At 39.2% G+C, this 7,349-nt stretch overlaps 1 long non-coding RNA gene across 2 annotated transcripts; it reads left to right on the plus strand.

Moving 5' to 3' along the window:
• The first annotated feature begins 782 nt into the window (after positions 1–782).
• LOC138905855 (uncharacterized) lies at positions 783–3,354 on the plus strand. 2 transcript variants are annotated; one of them, XR_011413591.1, is made up of 3 exons: positions 783–1,709; positions 1,847–1,986; positions 2,098–3,354. It is a non-coding gene; the product is annotated as an uncharacterized lncRNA (long non-coding RNA). The 2 variants fall into 2 exon arrangements; XR_011413592.1 differs by having other exon boundaries at positions 783–1,081; positions 1,613–1,986.
• The last annotated feature ends 3,995 nt before the right edge of the window (positions 3,355–7,349 follow it).

Raw genomic sequence — 7,349 nt, forward strand, 5'->3', positions numbered from 1 at the left:
GGTCTTGTGTAAGTTCATCTTTTTTTTAAAAAGTCTAATGGTTATAGATGTCACTCTTTTATTTACTAAATTATATTTTCAACGTGCCCCTCACTTACGGTCGGATTTTTTTTCACATAACAAGCACATGGAAATTTTTTTCTGATAATTAGTTGGTGTGAGACTTAAACCAGGATTTCTATCTATTGGTGGGGCGGGGCGGGGCGGGTCAGATATGGGCGAGTAGAAAACGGATAATGCAAAAATAAATAAATTATCCGAGCGGACTCATATTTAATACGGATAAAAAATGGGTTAACCGACGGATAATATGGATATCTATATTATCCATGTCTTGTTGAATATGATCACTTTTGGGAGAATTTCTAATCTCCTAAACTTGAGGAACCCCCAATTTGAGACTTTACAAATGTAAAAGTTAATCTCATTAGTTATCCATTTTCTAAGTGGATAATATAATTTTTATCCATATTTGACCCATTTTTAAAATATTCATTATATAACCCATTTTTAATGGATAATATGGGTGGATAATTATTTTCTTGTAACCATTTTGCCGCCACTACGCGTATATAATGGATCCGGGGTGGAGTTAATTGAACCTTCTTCGTCAAAAATTATATGGATTTGGTTATATTTCCAAGTTTACTAGAAGGAAACACATCAATGTGATGTCGATAATACACTTTGATTAAATATTTCACTCCTTCATGTAATACTCATCTTGTAAACATAGTTTTGGAAGAAAAGTTTTAATATCCAACATATATATGTGCAGTTTTGGTTCGATATCAACATTTGGGGCTATGGTTGGAGCAATCACAAGCGGTCCAAATAGGCTGCAAAGGGGTAAACCAGAGAAGATTCCACTGTCGCCTTTGCGCTTGTCATAAGTGGAGACAGAATAAAGCGTCCATAACAAAGTTATAATGTCTTGGCTGTTTGTTCATTATGGGAGCTATGATGATATTGGCATTCCTTGTTCTAACTATTGTTTGTTCCTTGTAATCCAACAGCTAATGATATGTGTTGGACTAGCAGTTGCCTTCATTATAGGAACTATGATGCAATGGACTAACAGGTATGTTATTAGAGTTATCTGCCAATGGAATGATAAGGCGCGCCAAACAAAAAGAGAAAAGGCGAAATGAACAGAGAAATCAAACCACAATAAGTTACACACAACTTTTCCTTTTTTCAGGCTACATGGCACCTTCTTCCTAGGCGCCATGTTCCGAAAGACAGTCTTATAATCAAGCTCTATCATACGATCTAGAGTGTAAAAGACGGGTGACATTCCTAACAGCCCAAGTAGCCTCCTAATTATAGATGTGGTCGATTGTACAACGATAAGGACTCTACTAAATATGGCTCCGAGACATCCTAGGACACTTTAAAACCTGAGGCTATGATTCTCACTTACTTCTGAATTGGACTATTTCGAATTTCTTGACAGGATTACCTTTGACAACCTTCAAAAGCTTCCTAAACTCCGATTGTTTGATTTGTTTCAACGAAGATACTTATTCTCACTCATAGTAAAGCTTCTATTTTCATATACTGTCTTTCAACATTTTCAAAGCTAAAAATTCAGTTAACCAGCAAATGACAGGTCTATGGCCAGGTGGGAATTGGATTTCAAGTGCTTAAACAATTTGGTGAAATTAATGGAGTATGTTTCTACTCCAGTAGTATTTTTGAGTCCTCAGGTATCGATCCCTCATCATATAATATCGCCTCTTCTGATACGTAGAGGACGAAGAAAGAATTAATGTATAGCGCAAGAATTCAACGAACAGAACTACTATGTAATCGAGCACAAAATTGAAGTACTCTTTTTTCCCAGGATTCCCTTCTGATGTTGGAACTATAAGCTATTCAATTCCGATACTTTTCCATCTCGGTTTTATGGATATTAAGATACTTTGTTTTCTAAGGCTTGATGTGCCAAGGGTCTATCCGAAACAGCCTCTCTACCCTCACAAAGTGAGAGTAAGGTTTGCGTACACACTATCCTCCCCAGACCCCACTTGTGGGGTTACACTAGGTATATTGTTGTTGTTTCCTAATATAAAGCTACCAATGTCTTTGTGGTAGGTTTCTACGACAGGACTTGTCGTCGGCTGTATGCTAATCGGAAGCTCATTCTATCTGAAGGTATAATGTCAAATCCAAAGAGTGTTTGAATCTTTGAGTTTCATTCTGATAAATTCTTCATGTGAAAGTTTCATTTTGGACCAGGAACATGAAATGGCACTAGAAGCAGCACCAGTACTTGTTTTAACAAGGCATACTGCTACAGTCACCAATTCTTTTCTTATAATTACACTGTTATTAAAGATATAATTAAACAAATAAAAGTGTGCTCTCTGTAACAATCTAAGTTTTTAGATGAGATGGTTACACAATTCAAACATATACCTCGCAACCAAGTTGAGAAAAGAAGAGAAAATAGGAGTTTCTTTGCTTTTACTTAATCTTATACTTGTATCTCGTTTGCAGGTTTATACCGGTTACTTTTAAATAGGAATGGGAGCAATTTCCTGGGTTGTGATGTCTAAAGTACAATATAATCTATACTATTCACCGTTATTTATTACTCCGTCTGGTTTCATTATACGTGGCAGTGTTTCATTGGACATGAAGTTTAAGAAAAAAAGTCTTTAGGAACTTGTGGCCTGAAACAGCCAGAAAAATTTTCATGGCTAAAAAAACATATTATTAAGAGTAAAATAAAACGTTTAAGTTAAATACCTTTAAAATATAAAAATGTGTCATTCTTTATATAACAGACTAAACAGAAAGATTTGCCACATAAAATGGAACAGCAGGAGTATGAGAAATGAGATTCTTTGTCCAGCCTAGGCATTGCTGTTTTTTCTTCAAGATATTTCCTATAGATATTAAAGGGGTTGCAGGGAGCCTAGCAACATTAGTCAATTGGTTTGGAGCATGGGCATGTACTTGCACTTTCAACTTTCTCATGAGTTGGAACTCTTATGGTAAGTAATTAGGACGATTATCATTTCTAACAAATTTAAAGAGTTTGGAATTCTTTGTCGGTTCGGTTCTATGTGAAATACTCGTCTGGTCGAGGGCTTTCAAATACATCATAAGCTAAAACAATAGGGGATTTCTACTCACGTTGATTTTAATACTTGCAGGCACTTTCATGCTGTATGTTTTTGTGATTAAGTTTGTACCTGAAACCAAAGGAAGAACTTTGGAACAAATACAGGTTGCTATAAAGATTCTGGATTCCACTGACTTTCTAGAAATTGATCCGGAATTGGGTCCATCTAGTTTATTAGAAATGGATAATAGAATAGTTGTGCTCGCCAAAAGTTATATATGTATTTTTTTCAACCCTTTATTTGAATAGTTTTTTTTCTTCGGACCTACCTTTTTAATGCTTTTTTAAAAATAAAAAATCGTACAATTCTCACTATCTTTAGCATAAAATTTGTGATATTAAAATTTGAATTTTATAAAATTTTGGCCACTGAGTTGTCTCCTTGGAGAGAATCATTTCTCTCTCACTATCTTTGGTAGCTTATGCTAGCTGGGGCAGAGTTTGACGAGTCCGGAATCAAAATGTGGTTCTTTTGGATTCAAAGAATCAAAATGTGTGGAAAAAAAAAATTGGTGACCATAATATATATAACGCCCTTTTAAAAGGCGGTATATCTTAACGGCCGTTTGCCCAGTTAAATATAGCGTCCTTTTAAAAGGCGCTATATATATAAAGCCCTAACATACCGCGCTATATATAGTATGTGGGCCCACCAATATTTTTTTGGGCTTAACTGACATAACAATAATTCAAGTGGGTATAGCGCCCATATTTAAGGCGCTATACCTCAAATAATTGTACCCCAGAATGATTTTTGCCTTATTTAAAGAAGTTAAGGATTTTGTAAAAATTCAGTCATAAATATTTTCAAGTCTTCTGAAATATTTCTTCGTTAAGTTATCTTGCATTAAGAAATGTTTGGACGCAATGACGTCCCAAGGTGTTATTGTGGTAAACATGCGATTTTGAAGCCATGTTGGTAAAATAGTAATGTGGGGCGCAGACGCTGGATATGTCAACAACTTGTAAGTTATTGTTTTGGAAAAAAATATTTGTTAATATTTTTTTTTATAAAATGTTAACTAATAGTGTTGTGTTATAATCCCCATTGGTAGGACTGAAATCAATGTAGATTTGAAGAATGGTATGATGAACCCATTAACCAAGAATACTACAAATCATATTTGTAGAATGTTTGGAATATGACCGGTGAATACGAACTCCAGATCTTTAAACTATAACGACAACTTGCGGTAGTGCAGGAGAAACTAAAAGAGGCGGAAGAAGAAAATAATAGGTTGAAAGAGAAATTTAAGTGGTTGAAGCAGAGAATAATGGGCGATAGTGACTAAACAAACACATGGATGTGTTGAGTTAGTATTTTATTTTTATGTTTTCCGTGTCATGTATTTTTATTAGTTGTACCGAATTTAAATTGTGTTAAGTTGTTATGTTTATTTTTGTGTTGTAGTATTAAACTAATAAATAACCCGAGAAATAAGAACACATGCGCATATAATATAAACCATAAATAATGTTGCTATTACATACTGAATGTCATATGTACAGATAATAAAAAATATCAATTTGTCCCACAGCCTGTATGCTTTAAAGCATTGGTTGGCCTAAGGCGCATCCCATCCCGCCCAGTTACACTAACAGGATCATCCTCATCACGTTGCCTCTTTATCGGAGGATGCGCTGCAGCATGATCGTCAGTAAGGCTGGCAGACTCGGTAGAAGGGGTCGCCGGTCCAGCAGTAACCTACAGAATAATAAGATATTTTGGTATATGAAATATATATTAGTAATGTACGTGTTAGCTAAAAAAATTTAAATTGTCTTACCATGGTCTCGGCAGGCTTCTGAATATAATCATCCATCTCAGGCATGTCAGTATCGTACAAAGTGGCCTAAAGACAAGTGAGGATAATGCCTTAAGAAAAACGCTTTAGATATTTATGACTAATCAATGAGATAAAAACAAATATAAATAATAGTAATACAAACTAACTAAATCTTGTGAAAGATCCGCAGTATCCCTCGATGATGAGCCATAACTCAGTCGGCACCCACTATCCACATCTCGTGTTGGACGATCATCAGCAACCATCGATGGCTCTGGAGGACCAGAAAAATACTAATCCCACTCATGCCGCTTAATGTCCGTGCCCGCGATCAACAATGGAGTTGATGGGGTCACCTGCGAAGTCCCTGAAGTAAGCTGAAGGCTGAATGACGGCATATCTCTAGGAGCATGGTCTGGCTCATGGTGGTCACCCGGCTGATCAGCTCCAACATCCTCAACAGGTGCCTCAACGCCCCCTTGCTGGGGACCACGTCCTCGCCGACCCCCACGACCTCGTGGGATACCCCTACCTCTATGGGCACGCTTGCCACGTCGATCACGTTCAGGCTCCACTGTTGGCCCACGATGGTACTGTTCTGGCGCCACATAATCAACCTCGTATCCTAAGCGCTCATCATCTCGGGCTCGCCTCAATGTCCGGGAAGCCAGATTTGTAACCTGCCGGCCATACTCGTGCAAAGCGACTGCTCCCTCACTGGTATGCTGTTGCATCTGCAGTCCCAACTAGTAGAACAGATGTAGGTCAATAGCGTACACAACACGTAAAATATTAATTACGGAACGCTAGGTTAACATTATAAGTAAGTATACCAAATAACATACCAGTGCCTCGTGCCTCCCGGCATATAGAATGTACCGATCGCCAGCGCGATGAATGGGATTCCCGATGAAAAGTCGGGTAACACTGCGGTACCAGCCCATATACTCATGCTCACCATCCGTCCGGTCAGGTGGAGGGAGGGCGGAACCAAGTCATGCCGCTGGTCCTAAATATCGATTTGCGCCTCTAGCCATGCCACATATGTCTGGTCAACCCTGGAACAATCATCCCGTTGGTAATGTGTCCTATGCCAAGTGAGCGATGTAGGTACAAGCTACGGTCGACCAAACTGGTGAAGGACTCACTCGGTGGCATGATGGTCGACAATATCGAGACATATCAACGGGACGGAAGAGCACCACATAATTCGGTCGGTCGAGCAATAATCGGGCAAACCAGCTATTAGCTCGTCGTTGTATAGCCTCCAAATAAACTATTAAGTAAAAATAGGAACTATGAGTATACGCAACACATATAAAGCCAGGCCAAGTAAACTTAAGTATACATTTACCTGCGCACCCTCCAGCAAATCCAACAAATCTGTGCAATAGGGGAGATTATGTCGAGCCGCGTACTCGTGTCCGTATCCCTGCCTATCAACCCACCTCCTAGCTAAAGGGAAAAACGGTGGAGGTGGTGTATCCGGAACGGAGGGAGGTAGAGCTGGTTGCAACTGCAGGAACCGCTCCCATGCCCAAACCTAATATACAATGTGGACGTAAAATTTAAGGTATATTTTTACTATGTATATTATAATCGTGAAAATAATAGATTATGTTTTCACCTGAAGCAGCGGCAAAAATCCGGCAACGTCTCGATGTGTGCCCATGCTCGCTGGCACATATGCATGTACAAGTAACCAAAAACAGCATCACCCCAGTTGTAATCATGTAAATCATCTAGCCGCTCAAGATGATGAAGAAATCTCAAGCTGAATAGGTTTCCCGAAGTGTTCGGGAATAATACCCCTCCAAACATAAGCAGCAGCTACAACTTCTTGTACCGGTTAATATGAAGATCTAGTGTATCATCCATAATGTTCGCATGCATCGCCTCCAGATGCAGCCGGCCGGGCGTCAACTGCAGAAGACTAGCCCTAACTAATGCAGCCTCATCCGCTGGCTGGAAACCGGTGAGCTGCTGCAACATCTCCACGTATTGCAATCCCGTATAATCTCTAATGGCATGCGGTAAAGCAACATGATGTCCATCAACCGGCAGCCCATACAGAACCTCCACGTCCTGAAGTGTGATAGTAGCCTCGCCAATGGGTAAATGGAATGTGTGCGTCTCCGGTCGTCACCGCTCTATTATAACGACGCGGCCGGTTATTTTGAGAGTTAGAGCCCCGAACCCCTATAAACTGCTTTCCCCATATCTATGTCTGCTATTGTGACTTGCCGGGATGATTGGTTTTGAGTTTCGGAGTATTTTGGGACACTTAGTCCCTAAATGAGAGCTTAAGCCTTAGGATTTAGACCGTAGTCGGAACTGTGTGAAGACGACTCTGGAATAAAGTTTCGTTAGCTCCGTTAGGTGATTTTGGACTTAGGGGTGTGTCCGGATTGTGTTTTGGAGGTATGTAG

Source organism: Nicotiana tomentosiformis, chromosome 2, assembly GCF_000390325.3.
Source record: "Nicotiana tomentosiformis chromosome 2, ASM39032v3, whole genome shotgun sequence".
Taxonomy (NCBI): Eukaryota; Viridiplantae; Streptophyta; class Magnoliopsida; order Solanales; family Solanaceae; genus Nicotiana; species Nicotiana tomentosiformis.